Source organism: Vulpes lagopus, chromosome 1 (genome assembly GCF_018345385.1).
Source record: "Vulpes lagopus strain Blue_001 chromosome 1, ASM1834538v1, whole genome shotgun sequence".
Lineage (NCBI taxonomy): Eukaryota > Metazoa > Chordata > Mammalia > Carnivora > Canidae > Vulpes > Vulpes lagopus.
The window spans coordinates 149,124,299-149,143,949 of NC_054824.1; the positions used below are offsets into that span (position 1 = coordinate 149,124,299).

Sequence of the window (19,651 nt, forward strand, 5' to 3'; positions counted from 1 at the left end):
ATCTTAGACGAGGGTTAGAAAATAGGTTCAATTTAATATTTTTTGTGTGGTCTCTTGGTAGTTGCTACCTGACATGCTCTGTTTGGAGATGATTCTGGGGGTTTGTTTGGGCCTAGGGAGACAGAACGTGCTGGCTGATCCTTGCTGTGCACCATGGGGTAGGTCAGAGGATCAGATGCATCCCCGCTGCTGTTAGGCTTGCTGTTCTTGCTTTCCCGTATTGTGCATTTGGGTTTGCTTAAATACTGATCACATTCTAATAACAAGTAAAATTTTACTTTTGAGGGTGACTTCGCCACTGGTATTACAATTCACAAGTGCACATCCACTGACATACTTAACCCATGAATATTTTTCAAGCATGTTTTGTAATCTGCCTATTTTCTAAGAATTTAAATGTGATTAGTGTGATTGCTAGAGGTTTATTCTTGTTTTTTCCAAATGTATTTTTGTTCTTCAGGATATATTTTTATGATATTCTGGTAATATCACTTAGCATTTAAATTCTGGTTTGTCTCCACTTTAAAACTGATTTTGAAAGACAGTGGTTCCTTATAATATATAGGAGAAGTTTCTCATGTGTTTCACATCCTTCTGAAAACTATAGCCTTGGCAGGAGCATGTCTGCAGTACACACAGGTGCTTCTGATGTTGGACACAATACAGTTATGCCCCCCGAAAGGTAAAAATATGCCATTGTTAGAAATTGTTCAGGTGGTAGTTACTGGTGTTCTTAGTATTTATGGAAAATATTTAAAAAGACTTTTTCAGTGTAACATGTGGAATTACTTTCTTATTTCTTTTAAAAAATGTTGAATTCATATATCTTACAGTGAAATTTTTTCTGTGCTGTGGAGGGGAAAATTCTGTCATTGTGAATAAGTAGACAAAGTTTTAATAATATGCCATCCTTTTTCCTCACATAGTTGTATTTGTTATGGTCACAAAAGTAGAACATAGACATCTTTGAGATTTTTGAGGAGAAGTGGACTCAGGTGTGTGATTTCTGCCTTAAACTCTAGGTTAAAGCAATATTAACCAATGACTCCTGTTCTTCCTTGTAAAAGTTTTGTTAATATTTTACAAATTATAGTTACCTTTCTGCTTATACATATGTCCTTAAAATAGATCTCTTTCCTCCTCCTCCTTCTTTTCTCCTCATCTTCTTCTTTGTCACCGTTTTTTTTTTTTTAATAAAATAGTCTTGGGGTGCCTAGGAGGTTCAGTGGGTTAAGCGTCTGCCTTTGGCTCAGGTCATGATCTCAGGGCCCTGGGATTGAGCCCCGCATTGGGCTCCCTGCTCTGTGGGGAGTCTGCTTGTCTCTCCCTCTACTGCTGTCTCTCTCTTTCTCAAATAAATAAAATCTTTTAAAAAATGGAATAGTTTAATATTAAACTAATTGGTATCCTGTGCACCTCAGGGATGAGCTGCTGAGCTGTTAACATTTCAAGTGTGTGATGGTGCAGGTCACCACAAATGCATTGGAAGTGGGTAGTGAATCTTGGACAGAGGATTTTATTCCTATGTGCTGTCTCTCTCCCAGTCCTAGTGGCATAGAATCACCAGAAAGAAGTGGGCTGTACAGGGTGTACTGCCTACAGCTTTTGCTGTCATATATACAGACTGTCGGGCATCAGTCCAGGCTGCCCTGCCTGTCTCAGACTCGTGCACTAATTTTTTAATTTATGCTTTGCAGAAGGCTGGCTTTACCTGGCCTCAAAGAAGAAAGTTGTATTTTATGTTTTGCTTTTGGTCCCCTTCATTTATATTCATTCGGGTTCTATGCAGGTATCAGATGTGCTAAGCTTATATGTTAGCTCATTCCACTGTCACTTAGGGCAGAAGGAGTTCTGAGAACTTTTCTAAATTTGTTTAGATCATAATTTTTTTGACTTTTTGATTATGGACTTTTCCAAACATACACAAAAGTAGAGAGATTAGTTTAATGAATCTTCATGTCTCCATCACCTGGTTTCAATAATTTTCAAAATTGTTTTATATCTTGTTATGCTTTTAATACTTAGATTTCAGACAAATGCTCTTTTTTTAATTTAGATTTCCAAATGTCCCTTACAATTAGTCTTTTGTTATGAAGCTTCTTGGCCACCTGAGAAGTTAGTGAATTCACTTATTAAACAGACCTTTTCTATTATTTTTGCAGGCTTACTATGTGCAAGGTATTCTTTTTTTTAAAAGAGTTTCTTTATGAGAGAGAGAGAGAGAGAGAGAGAGAGAGAGAGAGAGAGAGAGGCAGAGACACAGGCAGAAGGAGAAGCAGGCTCCATGCAGGGAGCCTGACATAGGACTGGATTCCAGGTCTCCAGGACCACACCCTGTGCTGAAGGTGGCGCTAAACTGCTGAGCCACCTGGGCTGTCCTGTGCAAGGCATTCTTGATACATGTTACAGAAACATGTGGCTAATTATAAATCAGAAAATTATCTACCAAAAGCTTTAGCAAGTCAAAAGTCTTACTTGGGCATAGGTGTATTTTTGTTAAACTTGCACTTGCCTGGAAACGAAAGGGTTCAGTGGAGGACGAGAAAGTTCTTAATCCTGAGAGTATGTTTCATTCCTGCTAGCCTTATTGTCTTTTTCCTCTTCTTTTTTTGTTTTTTTGTTTGTTTTTAATTTACAGTGTAATATTAGTTTCAGGTGTACAATATAGTGATTCAACACTTTCCTACATCCCCTGGTGCTCATCAGGACAGGTGCACTCCTTAATCCCCATCATCTGTTTCCTCCATCCCTCACCTGCCTCCCCTCTGGTAACCAGCAGTGTGTTTTCTGTAAGTGAGAGTCTGTTTCTTGATTTCTCTCTCTCTTTTCCCTTTGTTCGTTTGCTTTGTTTCTTAAGTTCTACATATGAGTGAAATCATATATTTGTCTTTCTCTGACTGACTTATTTCTTTTAGTATAATACTCTCTAGCTCTATCCAAGTCTTTGCAAATAGCAAGATTTCATTCTTTTTGAAGGCTGGGTAATATTCCATTGTCTATATATCTTCTTTATCCATCATCTGTTGATAGACACTTGGTTTCTTTCCATAATTTGGCTATTGTAGGTGATGCTGTTATAAACAGGCTGGTGGCTTTTTCTAATAGAAGACCATGAGTAATTCTCCAAAAGGTATAAGTTTATGTATTGAACACTCTGGGGTTTTCTGTTGAAAATAATGTATGTATCTCCAGTTGGACTAGGTTCTTAGCACTGAATGTGCTTCTGCTACTTAAGACTTAGTTTTACTTAGGAAGACACCCCTCCCCAACATTACTCCAAGGACATTATTCTGTAGCCATTTTTTTGGGATCATATTTCCATATTTCTATATTTTCATTTTTCCCCTACTTCCTTAGCACTGATATTATTATTCTCTTGCTTACCACTCCCACATAAACAAACAAGCCTGTGAACAGAAATGGCCAATTGGGGTTTAAGTTGTAAGAATTTGCATTATAAATATATCCTATCCACTTGTGAATTTGTTGCCTGGCTCTAAAAAGTTAAATAGCATGAGGGGTGTCAGGGTGGCTCAGTCAGTTAAACGTCTGCGTCTTGATTTTAGGTCTCAGGGTTTGTGAGATCGAGTCCCACATTAGGCTCTGAGCTGGGCATGAAATCTGCTTAAGATTCTCTCTCTCCCTCTGTCCCTCCCTGCCTTCTCCCTCTCTTTAAAAAAAAAAAAAAGTTAAATAGCATGACACTTACAAAGGAGAAATTTTTCTAGGGGACAGTATCCAGGAAGACTTTATATAATAAGTAAGCAAAATTAATGGCATGAATTTCAGAAGAGAGTTTGGTATAGGGAAACAGTTCCAGACAGATGGTCTGCAAATACTTGTGGGGAGTGAGTGGTGCTGGCTTCTCTGACATCCTGAGCTTCAAGAACATACTGACCTCTTCTGGGGATCTGAAATGGTAGTTGTTACCTATGCAATATGTGTTTCCATTGTTTTTAGTGAGTATGATACAAGTTTGAATAAAATCTTGATGTTTAAAATGTTTGTTTTGCATTAGGTGGAAATTAGGCTAATAGTATGTGTGGAATTTCTATAGAAGGGCTGCAGAGTGATGGTGTGGCTGGAGTGATTTGCCAGGAGCTTTATTTTCAGAGCAGTTTCCTGGATTTAAGCTTAGATTGTGTGTTTTCTGGTGAGGGTGGGATGGTTGGAGGTTGTGGCTGAGTGGAAATGAAGCTATAAGTGTGAGGGAAGCTATAGGTGCTGGTGACAGTAATGGTGGTGGCTAAAGTGTGGGGTGCATTGGAGATACTTGGTAGAACCCAGGAGACATGCAGTTATTTATATGTGTATGAGAGTGAGGCCACATTCATCTCAGTTGGCTCTTTGTCAGATTATTCAGAGGAAATTCACCTTTCCATCTCAACAAGCCCCTTCTTCTTCCTACCCCACACTTTTTCCCTTCCATTTCTACCTTCAAACAAAATTTTGGGTTAGGTTTCAAAATGGATTTATCTTAGTGTGGCAGCTACTGTGGTTTAGCCTATTGATCAAGTTCTAAATATTTGCTACAATCCAGAAAAATGTTTATACTACTACTAATAAATCTAAACTTTAAATTAGAGAGGGACAAATTAAAATGGCATGCTGGATAGTATGATGGTTGAGTTGCTTTCTGAGACAAGAAAATGAAATTCTCTTAGTCTTGGTTTTCTCATCTCTTAATGGGAATCATTATCCTCATATCTACCTCAGAGGTGAAAGTGAGGATTAAGTCAAAAGTACTTAGTGTGACACATGTTACTAATTTCTACTACTGCTGGTCGTACCTCCCAGCTTTATTTTTATTCTTAAAAATAAAGTCTTAAACTTTAGTGTTTTTTGTCGCCCTGTGCTGTCAGATAGATGGTCAGGAGCCAGTCTGCAGCTCATTGTAAACCAAACCAGAGTCTCAGATGTTGACTCATAGTTGTACCCAGTTCTGGGGTCTCTTGAGGTGCTGAGAATTACGTGTAGCTTTGTCACAAAGGACAGACAGAAGGAGGTTTCACATAATGAATGAAATGTTTCTCAGGCATGCATTTTAGAAGGATGAAATGAAATTATAAGATTCATTAGTTATGTTACAATTCACTGAAATGGCATGGAATGTGTAGTAGTACTTCTCTAGTCCATCCCTCAAAAATTTATATTGATTGTTATTCATAATGGATATTAATGCCTAAACTTAATGTCCATAGACCTGGTTTTGAGTTTATTTGTTATGCAAAGAATAGATTTTTTAGAGATTATTGCACAGAATTCTAGGAAAATATACTTAATTATTTTTTTCTGGACTTAAATCTTTCTTTTCTAAAAATGCATTTGGTAGGGGATCCCTGGGTGGCGCAGAGGTTTTGGCGCCTGCCTTTGGCCCAGGGCGCGATCCTGGAGACCCGGGATCGAATCCCACATCGGGCTCCCGGTGCATGGAGCCTGCTTCTCCCTCTGCCTATGTCTCTGCCTCTCTCTCTCTCTCTGTGACTATCATAAATAAATAAAAAATTAAAAAAAAAAGAAAGGTCTTACTTTAAAAAAAAAATGCATTTGGTAAACCTAATGTGGTAAGATCAGAGCAATGAAATGGAAAATGAACTGGTTGCATAAAATGTTTCAAAAGCAGACATTAAATTGGAAGCAACAATAATAGAAGTGGCCTTCCTGACCACAAAACATGTGTCATTGTGTTCATAAAGCTCTGCAAAGTACTTTTTAACTTTATAATATTGTATAACTGCTGCAGAATTTTTTGATTAGAAATTCCACATGTGTTTGAGAAGATGTTCTCTCCCTTTCCTTTCAAACAAAATAATAATTCTGGTAGCGTGTTATTTTTATTTTTTAGGGCACATATGTGACCTCCAAAGCCTGCCTTTTTTAACTCTAAATTTTAATGTTATTAGTTGCAGCTGGTGTTTGCAGTATAGCACTATGCTTGTACAGGCTTAAAATGCATTTTTTAGAAGGGTTTTTTAATACTCTGGTACTTAAAATTTACATTCCTTTCTATCCTTCTATCCTGGCCAAAATGTTTTTTACTGGGGGAAAATTCTTTTTATTGGAGAAGCAGTGGAAAATGTGTTAATACAAGAATTTTGCTAATTCAATAGGAAAAGAAATAGTAATTTAATAATTTTTATTGAGATATGTTAGAAATAAGATACAAGAAAATAGTAATGATATTATTACATTTGAGACTGCATACTTATATTTGGCTCCTGTGTCCGTTTAGGCTGAGGGTGTTACTAATCTATATGACGTTCTGTCATAACCTTACAATTTTAGTAAAGTGTGAAAATCAGCAAGAAGGAATAATTACTAAATAACCCTTTGTGGTCCTTTTTATTTTTTTAAAGATTTTATTTACTTATTCATGAGAGACACAGAGAGAGAGGTAGAGACACAGGCAGAGGGAGAAGCAGGCTCCCTGCAGGGAGCCCAATGCAGGGCTCGATCCCAGGACCCCAGGATCATGCCCTGAGCCAGAGGCAGATGCTCAACCATTGAGCCACCCAGGTACCCCGGTTCTCTTTATTCACCGAGGAGCATTGTGTCTCAGTTAGAAAGCAGGAATAAACTTGTTCTTGATATATTCACTTTGTAGTTGAAAATTTTCAGTTTCGTTAGCCCCCTTATTCTATTTTTTTAATTAAATTAATTTTTTTTTTTTGTTAGCCCTCTTATCTAGATGTGGTGGTACTTTATTCACTGTTGCTGGTAGGCTAATATGTGAGAAGAATATTACTTCTGTTGGTTTGAAAGGTCAGGAATATGTGTCTCTTTGCCACTCAAGGGTTTTAAGTTCACGTAGGACCAAGTTTTAGAGCCTTTTTGTTGATCAGCTCAGTTGGGCTTCCCCACTGTAGCATGCTATAAAGTAGTAAAGAAAGCAATCTTTTGAATTAATAAAGTGATGAATTATCTAATTACAAAGATGATGTGAAATGGCAGTATGATAACTTTGACTGCATTACTAAATGATCCCAGTGACTGATCAGATGTGCCTGGGTTCCATTAAGGAAAAATGTGCCATTAAATATTTACTACTCAAAGCGAGCAGACACACCAGGATTGCTAACCTCTGATCACTGGGGTGCTTGTATCTGCACGCTTGGAGGTAACTGCTAGATGAGACATCTCTCATGTCTGCTCAGCACAGCTGCTAGAAGACTTGGTTATTGGGATATTACCTCTCCTCTGTTTTTAAGGAAAGCAAGCAAACAGCCAACGTGCTTAACTGCTTGCAGATCCTGGCTTTCTAATTATGAAATGCTGATGCATTTATGATTTATATATTTTTTATTACAATAAATTGAATCTCTGTGTCAGTTCAAGAGACCATTATTCTTGAAAATGTTCTTCCGAGTAAAGTGACATTTGTAGGACACTTGGGCTTTCAAAACAAAACAAGTCATTGTGATTTTAATGTGTGTCTCATGTTCTTCGTTTTTAGCCATTCAGTTAACATTTATCTTCACTGAAGTGTAAATAAATAAATAACCTATGATGAGTTGGTGTGTGTTTATTATAAAGACCAGATGCTAGCTAACTTCTGAAGTTGGGAAGGATAATTAGTAAATTCTTAATCAGCATTTTTATTCATACCTGTGTTGGTCAAGGTTAATTGCTTATGAAAGGCTAATGCTGTAATTAAAACTATTGATGGATAAACATGTTAGCCAAGCCTTGTTGCCTTCTCTATTTGAGTGTACAAGTTGCCATTAATTCAAATAGAGGCAATATTTTTTAAATGATAGTATGTCACTGTGAAATGGTGGAAGTTGCTTTTCTTGCTTTGGTCTTCTCTTTGGTGGCAAGAATCAGAGGGCTGTGTCTGCCTACCCAACTGGCACTTTTTTTAGAGCCATGAATTAGATTTCATTTCAAATCCCTAGCCATCTTCATGGCATGCAGAATTTAAGTATTTAATTGATGACTGGATGAAGGACTACATGAAAACTTTTTTGTTTTATGGAGTGTATTTTGTTAAATATGTTTAAAAATAATACATTACTACAAACATATAAGACTAGGTAAAAAGAAGTCTTTAATGTGGTAAAATTCAAGAAGTTCAGTAAATTCGCTGATGAGTCAGAATCAGAGAGGCTACCATTATCCTAATGTCTTCAGGAAATGATGAATCATCATGTTAATTATTACAATTCAGCATACCTTTTCTGTAAAAGCCCAGATAGTATGGTTTCATAGGCCAAGAGGCAAAAGTGGACTATTACAGTATCACGGCAGTTTGTAGTGACTGCTGAGAGAGCAGCTTCTTAACTTTATTGTGGCAGCCAACAAGCCTCCCTGGGCCATATGTAAGTGAACAGGGGTGGCCACGTTCTAACAACTTTATGGACACTAAACACTGATTTTCATACACTTGCACTTATCCCCCAGTATTCTTTCCATTGTTTCCCCAGACGTTTAAAAATGTAAGAAAACACTAAGCTTGCAAGCTGTGTAGAAGCATCTAGTGGGCCAGATTTGGCCCATGGACCATTGTTTGCCAACTCTTAAGTTATTCTTGTAAGCCAGAAGATGTTTTGCACTTGGAAGGAAACAGAATATATTCTACCAGAAAATTCTCTGAGAATTAAAAAAAAAAAAAAAAAAAGATAAGGATACCTGGGTGCTACAGTTGATTATATGACTGACTCTTGGTTTTGGTTCAGGTCTTGACTGCAGGATCTTGGGATTGAGTCCTGCGTCAGACTCCATGCTGGGTGTGTAGTCCACTTGAGATTTGTTCTCCCTTTCCCTCTTCCCCTCCTACTTGTGCTCTTTCTCTCTTTCTCAAATAAATAAAGAAATCTTAAAAAAAAGAAAATATTTAAATGTCATCTTCTAACAAGCCATTAGTTCTGTAGTTTTACATTGTCAATCGTGTTTGTAAGCACAGTATGTATACAATACTTGATTTTTGAATTTTTCTTTTACTCCAAGAAGATTTAATTTAGTAACTTAACAAATGGCTTAATTCAGTAATATAGTGGGATAGATGTAATATTTCATTAAAGATTAGGAAGACATAGAATTGTTGAATAGAAAAAAGTATGTACTTTATTAATGTCTTATATATTTACACTTTCATTCTTAGGGTTTTTGTTTGTTTGTTTAAAGATTTTATTTATTTATTCATGAGAGGCACACAGAGAGAGGCAGGGACATAGGCAGAGGGAGAAGCAGGCTTATTGGAGGGAACCTGATGCGGGACTCGATCCTGGGGCCCGGGGATCACACCCCCAGCCAAAGGCAGAAGCTCAACCACTGATCCACCCAGGGATCCCAGTTTTTTGTTTTTAAACTGTAGGTGTTATATTTTATTATTTTGCCTTGAAATGAAATATAAAGATACAATTTTCTAGTAGAAATATTTGGCCATATAGCTCAAGGTCAGAAAGTTTTTGTTTGATTCTTTAGATCTTCTTTTTAAATTATGGATATTGCACTCAGACCTTACATATTGTGGTTTGATTTTTTTCTATTAGGAATGAAAAGGACCTCTCATGGGAGAAAAAAACCAAGTATGTTTTAGGGGTATACTTTTAGTAGTAATAAACATTGTGATAAACTCCTCTGTTACATTTTACAACCAACAGAAACAGGGTGAAATTTTAATGGCAGAAATTAGACATTGCTATTTGATATGGAAAATAAGGTTGACTCGGTATATTACAAAGATAAGAGAATTTGGGGATGGCTTCTCTAAGGCAGATAAACAAATGTGTCCTGATTGAGAGAGAACATAACCTCACTAGAGTTTATCAAGGATCATTTTTCATTAAAATATTTATTTTCAGTACTTAGATGTTTAAAGAGACATATTCAGGTAAGTTTTCATTTATGAAAAATGAAGGAAGGAAGGAAAGTCTTGTCCTATTAGGCAGGCTGATTCTGACTTAGTATCTGGAACAACTTTTTAATATTCAAGTGGTCCAACCATGTGTCAGGCTGCCTTGACAGAGCTTAGAGCTCCACTGTCCTTGAAAGGGTTTCACTCAGGATCAACATCACACGTCAGGGTGAGTTATCTCTGTGAGTATAAGGCAGGGCTAATGCTCTTTAAGTTTGTGGTGTTCATGGTAACCATGAAAGGAGGGTAGTATATCTTCCTGTATCCTTTCTCTCTCTGTCCTGCTTATTCCCAAAGTTTCAGTGAAAACCTTTGATCAAATCCACCTAACTAGGATTCATCTGTTCCTGTTGTCAGATCAGTAGTCCCTGGCATTAGCTCTGCCAACCACTTGGCAACAGTGAATATTCTGTTTTTATTGGTTATATGTCTTCACTTCCTGTACTTAAAACAGACTCATGTTACCCTGCTCCTTCTTTCAGCACAGAAGCATACAATTTTAGGATTGGCGAGATCACAGAAAGTAACCAGATCCATGGCCCCTCTGCTCCTCTTGCCATGATGCATCAGTTGTGGCTCAGAGGAGGTCACGTAGTCACCTGGTAATGGAGGAATACTAAAATTTAGGTCTTTTGAGCTCAGTCGAATGCTTTCTCTGTTACTTGGTGCCTCATTACTCAAGAACTAGCTTCTAAGTTGAAGTAAAAATGTAATACAGCAAATGATTTAGCAGTACAAACAACTTTTCAGCAATACCTGTTCCTTATATATTTTTTAGCTTTATTGGTATGTAATTTACATACAGCATTATGGAAGTGTAAGGTGTACAGGGTGTTGATACACATATATTGCAAAATAATTTTGGGTTAGCTAACACCTTCATTATACCAAATAACTACCATTTGTTTTTTTACAATGAGAATATAACATTTAAGAACTTAATTTTCAGGTAAATAATATAGTGTTATGAGGTATAAACACTGTGCTGTCCATGCTGTCCAATAGATTCCTAGAACTTATTCATCTTTTGGCCGAAGTATGTACCCTTTGATCAATGTTTACCAATTTTCCCCATTTCACTCCCCATTCCTTATATTGAAGGTTATCTGTATAAGGCCAGAAAAGTATGAATAGGTTACACTATAGGATTACTTGTGTTAGCATTTGAAACTAGATTCAATTCAATTATCTGTATATTGATATGTTTAAATCTCAGAAAGTCTGTATGTTTAAGTGATTGCAGCTTTCCATTCCAGCTAGGTACTCTTCCTTCAATAACTCAGTTATAAACAAAACTACTGTATTATGTACTTGATAGGATGTGAATTTGTCTTCTGTTCTTCATTTTTTTTTTTTTTTGTCACTACTCAACCATGAAGCCAATGAATATTAGACACTGGTTTTTGTCTTACATTGATAGATCAAGAAACAATTGAGGGATTTATCATGGATTGTCCAGGGAAAATTGTCATGAAATACCCTGATTTCATTTTTATTTTTAGTTTTTTTTAAAATAAATTCTATAAAGTAGTTTAACAAATATAATCAAATATATTTCCTACAACAGCCCTCTGAGTCATTATTGTTTTTATTCCTTTTGCAGATGAGGAATGCTTAAGATCACACTGTTTTAAAAACAAAAGAGCCAGAGCTTTAACCTGGCTCTCCTAATTTCAGGTTTTCCCTGTATTCCACCATACTGCATTCTGTGTTATGCAAGTTCTGTGTTAGAGCTCTAATCATAAACTGTTAGAAGCCTTAGGAATGAAATCCAGAGTGAGCAAAATGAGAATATTTGATAAGATTTCTATCACTAATACTAAAGTAGTGCTATAGGCAAAGCTCTGAATTATTTAATTAGGATTCCTGCTATTTTCATACAGGTGATACATCCTGTCTTACACACCTCTCTTCCTCATATATTGAAATCTAAATAAGTGCTTGTAGGGTGTATGGGAGGAGGATGGGTTTTTCATATCAAACATTTCTGAACTGATGCTGCCACAACTCTAGGTGAAAATAAAGGTGATTGAAATGGAATTTGCATGGAGTTAAGCTACTTTGTGAAATCTGAATTCCATAACCTTGAAGTACTGAATATTAAAACATTAATTATTCAAGAGCCTTTAGCCTGGATCTGTCTCATTTTCAAACCATTATTAGATGTGGTTTTTTTAAATGATTCTATAAATATTTGCATTTACAGATTAAAATATTTTATAATGTAGAAGAATATATGTGCAATATGGAAGAAAATCCTCTTTGACCTTCTTGGACACTTCTTTTTCTTTAAGCAGTGTTATTTGACCTTAAAATTTATACTTGATATTAATGGGATAGGCAAGTAATTTAGAAATTATCATTTTTGAACATACACTTGTCAAGTAAAAGAAAAGCATTGGAATCGCATCTGATCAAACTTGACAGTTGTGGGGCCTGTTTAAAGTGTTAATTAATAATTTGTTTTTGGAGTGCCTGGGTGGTGTAGTCAGTTAAACATCTCACTCGGTTTCGGCTCAGGTTGTGATCTCAGGGTTGTGAGATCAAGCTCCACCCTGGGTTCTGCGCTCATTGTGGAGTTGGCTTGGGATTCTCCTTTCTGTCTAGCCCACTCTCTTGTGCTCTCTCTCTCTCTCTCTAAAAATAAATAAATTTTTAAAGAAAATAATTTTAGTTTTGATGATTGTAGGAAAATTTTATCACAGCACTCTACGCAGAGCTGTTTAATTAGGATCAGCTGAATTAGGGTCAGGATGAAAAATACTCTTACAGCACTTTATTTCTTATGCTCTTTTCCCCTGTGGCTGGCAGCATTTTGTTGAAATGGCAGAGACAACTTATCATCTGAAGAGCCCATACAACTTATTGGTTGATGTCCTGGGGCCCGGTTCATCCTTCACAACCTTTCAGGTTTAGAGCAGAAGTTGTTAAGGAATGTTATTTTGGTGCCTCAGAAGTCTCAGAAGTCTTTTTGTGATAGTAGGCAACTGTGAGTTTTCTTATTTTGTTTAGAGTTCCAAGAACAGTATCAAAAACCTGGAATATGCAGATCTTAAGGTGAGATATTGTCTAATGTTTGGAAATCTTTTAATTGGCCTCTGGCATGACCTCCCTCTGATTTTCCTACATGTCTTACCATTTTGTTTAAAAACTTATTATTTGCTTATTCTCTTTTTACCCACTGAATAGTGGTATTCCACTGCCCTGGCTTGACTTGCCTGCCTGTGGGCTGAAAATACCCCAACCTTCAGCTCTAGCCTTGGCATTTCTTCTGCTGTCCAATCTTATGTTTTCTACTTATTAATAAAAATATTCCCTTTTATGATCTGTTTTAACTTCAGATTCATCATGAATGATACTGATACACTATCTTGTCCTCAATAAGATATGCTGCTCTTCCACTTGTTCTGTCTTTTCTCTTGGCATTGTGGTCTCCTGAGTCATCCATGCCTGAAACCTCGGGGGTGGTGGTGGGGCTCTGGTTTTTCCCTCTCTCCTTCCTTCCAAATACCCTGCCGCTTTTTCGATGTCTCTTAATTGTGTTCTTTTCTTTTTATATTTTTTTGCCACTGACCCAAAAGTCAGTGTCTTTTCTGTCTTTCTGTCTTGCCTGAGTGGCTCTAACAAATCTCTTTGCCTCTTACTTTCAATGATGATTGCTATAAAGGTAATTTTTTTGAACTGAAACTATTTCCTTTATATTGGGAGATTTGGATGATCTTGGTCCCTTCTTTTTATCCTGATAGATATCTTTTTAAAAGCAGATCTGATCATTTGAATCCTCTGCTTAAAAATGTTTGTTGAGTCCCTACTGCCTATTATATAAAACCAAGCTTTTAAAAAGTACGGCATTTGAAGACTCTGCAATCCTCATCTCATGCTAATTTCCAGAGCTGGCTACCCATAACTTGAGAGGTGTAACCATTTTTGTAGCACCTTGCGGAGTGACCAGTAAATTGCAGGGGTTCTGTCAGTGTAGCTTTTACTCCTTTATATTGTTGCACTGTCAATATGTTTCTTCACACCACCAAATCTTAATGATAGCATGTTGCTATGACGATAACCAATAAGTGTAGGCAAGAAAAGGACAGTCTCTGGATAGGGAATTATTTTTGACACCCTAGGGTATTTTTTAGCCAACTTTAAAGCTGCCCATGTATATGGGCAGGAGAGGCCTTCAGAGCCAGTAACAAGTCAGCAAGACCCTAGCGTGCGTGTGTGCATGTGTGTAAATGTGTAAGCAAGGAGGTGGAGATCATTGTGTTCTGTTGGCTCCTGAGGTAGTGAGCTTCTACTTATAAGCCATTCTCATTTGATAAAGGAGCTTTAGCTTTGAAAAACAATCATCAGCAGTCGTTGAGTGGGCTTCTGCTTAGTCAACATAGCTGGATTTGATATTAGATAATTATAGGGATATGATCAGATTTTGGAAATCCATTCCTGGAAGATATCCCTGTGTGTTGCTAATGGTTATCAGTCAGGCTTCTAGCTTTTCTTTTTTTTCTTTTTCTTTTTTTTTTTTTTTTAGCTTTTCTTTAGAGCAATGATGATTGCTATAAAGATAACTTTGTTGAGCTGAAAATATTTCCTCCATCTTGTGAGATTTGAATGATCTTTGTCACTTCTTACCTCCTCAGAGTCAGCTAAGAGAAGCTTGCCTAATCCTTTGCATTTTACAGAAGCAAGGCATTATTCTCTATAGTTAAAAACAATTATGTTTTGGATTACTGGAGGAGGAGAGTATTTCCCACATGGCAAGGAATGTTTAGACTTGTGTGATTTTGGTACTTTTTTTTTTTTTTTAGATTTTATTTATTTATTTGAGAGAGCATGTACGTGGGTGCACAAGTGCTGGGAGGGGGTGCAGAGCAGAAGGAGAGGGAGAAGCAGACTCCCCACTGAGTAAGGAACCAAAGCAGGTCTAGATCCCAGGGCCTTGAGATCATGACCTGAGCCAAAGGCAGCTGCTTAACCAGTTGAGCCACCTAGGTGGCTCTGATTTTGGTATTTAAAAGCCCTTTTGAAAACACCTTCATGTTTTCAATTATAGAATAATTCCTTCATGTTTTTAATTATAAAATAACGTCGTGTCTCCTTGAGTGTGATCATCCACGTTTCCTAGTACTCATCAGCATTAGTTGGGGTGGAGTCACGGTACTCTGAAACCTTGCCATTTGTGATTTCCTCAACAGTCCAGATGCCTAATTTTGATCTCTGCATGTACAGTTTCTTTTCCATTCTTCTTAGCACTTTTTTTTTTTTGATTCTTCAAGATTCACTTCAAATTTCCCCTTTTCTGAGATGCCTTTCTCAACTTGCTGAGATATGTCCCATTATGACAGGAATGGGAGGGTAGAAGCATGTAAGATAAGTGAATAAAAAAATAGGAGCAGGCACTTGTGTAATTTAATCCCTGCAGCCAGGTGCTGTTGTGGTGAGTTGGCCAGTTTAACACAGAAGGGAAGAGCCAAAGGCTCCATTCAGCCCCTCAGAACTGATAGGCTGCCAAGGATGAATGGCAGCATTTCACATCCAGACATGTTGGAAGTCCTTCCTTCCAGTCTGTTCGTGGCATTCTGCCTTTATAGGTAGTTTTGTCTCCTATCATTCTGGTCCTCTTTGGAGAATCAAAGAGGTTTTTGACAAAGCAGATCTGTAAAAGCTGCCAAGTGACAAATTGTAATTATCCTCATAGCCAAATGATAAACAGAAGGATTAAATGGTATATTGTACGGTGTAGTTTTTCCTGAAAATTTTGCTTGTAAATTTAATTTCTTTAAATAAGATATCAAGTCATGTGAAGTAGGAAAATTGGATATTTATGGAGTTCTATTATAATTCTTTTTGTGAAGGGAGGTTTATTTTGATAAGCTCATTGCTCTGTTTTAAAAACCTGGATTTCTGCACGTCATGTCTAGATTTCCCGAAAGCAGAGTACATCTGTGATTAGTTAAATCTGCTTTCTTTTTTTCTTTTTTGGGGGACCAATTGTTTTTTGATAGACAACAAATTCTTGGGGCTTGTTTGCACATATATTTCTAGAATTAGGTAGGCTCTGCCTTGCTAAATTGTAATTTGTAGGAAGAGCGGTATGGAATTGGCTCTTAAAGCCTTTTGGCCATGAAGCCACTCATCAAGTGACTTTCTCTTTTCCAAAACCTGATTAGTGTCCCTGAGAGTATTTCTATGTGAAATACATATTACATAGTCCAGCTTGCTCATTTCTAAGTGGGATTTCAAAACCCTGTAACTTCAGGTTTTTAAATTAACCACAGTACACACAGCATGAGAGAGAGAGTAGCCTCCTTAGACCCTCTACCTGGTAAGTAGACGGAATAAAGATAGTATGCACCCTTATTGTCATCTTCCTTTAGGTTTCCATTTGGGTCAATTCGAGAGTATTCGACACATTGGAGCTTTTCTATTTCCTTTTGTGATAAACTGGCCAATTCACTGTACTGGCACTTGCCTGGAGGAATATAACAATCCAAGCGCCTGTTCTTAAGGTTTTATCTGCATATATTTTCCATTCATGTCATAAAATCTTAAGATTTTATTTATTAACTCAGAGAGAGTGTATGCATGGGGGAGAGAGGCGGAGGGAGAAGCATACTCCTCACTGAGCACAGAGCTGGATGTGGGGCTCTATCCCAGGAACCTGGGATCATGACCTAAGCTGAAGGCAGATGCTTCACTTGCTGAGCCACCCAGGTGCCTGGACATGTTTTGATAGATGCATTGTTTTGATGGAATTTGAGCCTGCTATGAAGTGGAGACCTTGTGAGAAGAGGGTAGGCTGATATACTTGCTAACACTAAACATTTTTAAACAACTCAAAAATGGAAACAACTTTGATGTTCTATTAATTATATTAAAATAGAATAGATGTTTTAAAAACTTTTCAGTGTTTTTAAAAACACTGAGAAGTTTTAAAAATCTTAGGCACATAAGTAATTTTGCATTGTTCTAGGTGAATACTAGTTGGGGGCTTATTTTGATGTTGTGTGTTAGAATGTTGACATTATAGTGCTTTCTGTCTTTAAGTGACAGCAGAATGCCGTGTAAGAAAATGTGAATAAATAAATAAAATCTTAAAAAAAAAAGAAAATGTGAATAATTCTCTCACATTGAAGCCATTTAATCGTTCCTTGACTAATAGATGCTTTTTATTCAATACATTGAACATAAAATTCTAGAGTGTCTTTGTGCTATCATAAATTTTAAATATGAGCCATTCTTCCTTTTAAGTGTCATATGGCGTTGTTTTGGATTTGTCGGTTTGGTGGGTGGTTTTGTAAGATTGCTATTGTAGTTGGCTAGGAGGGCATTCTTCCGGGACTAAACTCTTTCCCCAGCTCTGTATGTCACTGTGATATTTAATATTGGCTGTAAAGAAGCGGGGAAAAATTGGCTTGACTTGTCATGTTAAGCTCCCTTTATTTCCAGATCATATTGGAGAAGTAGAGAAATAGGATCAAAACAAAGTAGTGGGATTCTTACTTGGATATTTTAGGTTGGAAAGAACCAGATTAATCAATTTCAGCTCAACAAATTTATATCAACTCTATCTGCAGTACTATTTTGAAAAAGGACAATTAAGACTTAGTTTTTGCCCCATCTGCTGGGAGACATAAAAGAAATACATATAAATAAATATATTTAAAGTGTTTTTAAAGCAGGACAGTGTCATCCTCTTCTTCTTTTCCTCCTTCTTCGCTCCAAACTTAGTACCTATTTGATTCTCAGAACATTCTATAGCAGACTGTGATAATGGATGACAGTCTTGAGAGGGAGGTTTGTGTGCAGAGACCATTTGATTTGGGCCCTTAATGAAAGGTATTGTTGGTGGAAGAATCAGTGCTGACTTCCTAGAATTTAGGGGGGCCAGTGGAGACCAAATGAGACTATTACAACTCTCAGTGCCAAAAGAAGAAGCCATCCAAGAATTTTGCTGCTGTTTTATGCAAATATTTTTGGTTAGAGCAGTTGATTTAAGATTTTCCTTGAAACTTACACCTTTGACTTCTCCAGTGAGTCTCAAGACTCCCTTCCCTGTGTGAGCCCTCCACATGCCACTTGCTCTTCCTAATCCTGATGTAATCCCTTCATTCATGATAGCAACGTTTTCAAGTGGGGAATTTGGCTGTAGGCTTTTGTTGGTTTTTTTTTTTCTTTATGTTTTCTGTTTTGCAAAATAAACAGAGAAAGATCATTTAAAAGACATGAGGAGAGAGAGTAGCCTTAGGTGTCTCAGGAGCCCATGTGGTCTCAGGCTTTTTGGGATCCATGAAATAAGAGAATTTTAGGGGCCCCTGGTTGGCTCAGTAGGTGAAGCGTCTGCCTTCTGCTCAAGTCATGATCCCAGGGTTCTGGGATCGAGCCTCACGTCCTTGGGCTCCCTGTTCAGTGGGGTGTTTGCTTCTCCCTCCCTCTCTCTGCCCCTCCCCTTGCTCATGCTCCGTCTCTCTCAAATAAATAAAGTCTTTTTTAAAAAAGAGAATTTCAAAAAGGAGATGGTCAGCATGTGAAAGTTAAGAGATGTTAAGGAGGGAATAAATTCAGTATTGAATTTAGCAATTAGAAATTTACTGGCCCTAGTTTTATTTTTCATGTGGACTAAAAGTGTGAGACTTACTTTTTTTCTACTTCAGAGTAGAAGTTGAATGATTAGGCTTTTGGTATTTTTACCAAAATGGTAAGTTGTTTCTCAGAATATATTGCTCCTAATGAAAAGCTGAGCTATTTTTTTTTATTCTTAGGATAGCCACCCCTACCCCCGTATTTTTTGAAAAATTTTTTCAATTTTTTTTTTTTTTACTTGAAACTGCTTCTATCTGAATTAGTATGCTAGTTCATTGGCCTGAAAATCAGTCAAGATGTTTGCAAGTATTTTATGAGATGCTTTAGAGCCATGGTGATTTAGAATTTTGTGATTTTGACAACTTTGTTGTGTTCTGTAATGAAAGTATCTAGGATGGGGGAGAAGGAAAGTCAAGATGGTCTTATCTGAGCAATTGTTTGCCTCATTTAATCTTTTGTAAAGCATAGTTTTACAATATTAACCTGAAAAATGGGAGCACAAATTTAATTTAGGGATTACATATACCTTAGTAAATCACATGTGTAGGTTTGTTTTTCTTTACATTGTGTGATCTCTTTAAGTATTGTACTAAGGTACTAAATAAGATTATTATCCATCGAAAAGCCATACCTGTAGTGGTTCCATCATGCTGTGAAAATACTCATCAGCAGATGAGGGTAGATGATGTAAACCAGATTGTACTATTTTGAATAGAGAGGTGCTTGGATGGCCAGAAATGTTCACATTGTATCCACAGAACCTCGTTTAATTCATGAACATTAAAACAGTATAATGTATCTATCTTAGCTTAATTATTAAAAAAAAAATACTTTGAGGGAATATAGTGGCACAGCCAGAGTAAAAGCTTGCCAGATACATTCTGTTGAATGTTTTTAACTCAATTCAGAAATTTGTGTCAGCCTTCAGTTTTGATCTGTAATAATGAAAGATGCCACAGAGCGTGTTTCCCAAGTCACTGGTGGGAGTGCCCTATTCACCTGTCAAGCCTCGCTCTTCACAGCTGGAAGGCAGTAAGGTCTGGAGTGATTTGATTTGATTGAATGCTATGGCTGAATATTAGGGACAGGGATCCCTGGGTGGCGCAGCGGTTTGGCGCCTGCCTTTGGACCAGGGCGCGATCCTGGAGACCCAGGATCGAATCCCACATCGGGCTCCCAGTGCATGGAGCCCGCTTCTCCCTCTGCCTGTGTCTC

The 19,651-nt window shown here is 37.2% G+C and overlaps 1 protein-coding gene across 1 annotated transcript in view; it reads left to right on the forward strand.

Moving 5' to 3' along the window:
* Positions 1 to 19,651, forward strand: part of SMYD3 (SET and MYND domain containing 3) — a 703,487-nt gene that overhangs the window by 195,416 nt on the left and 488,420 nt on the right. The gene's annotated exons all lie outside the window — the stretch shown is intronic.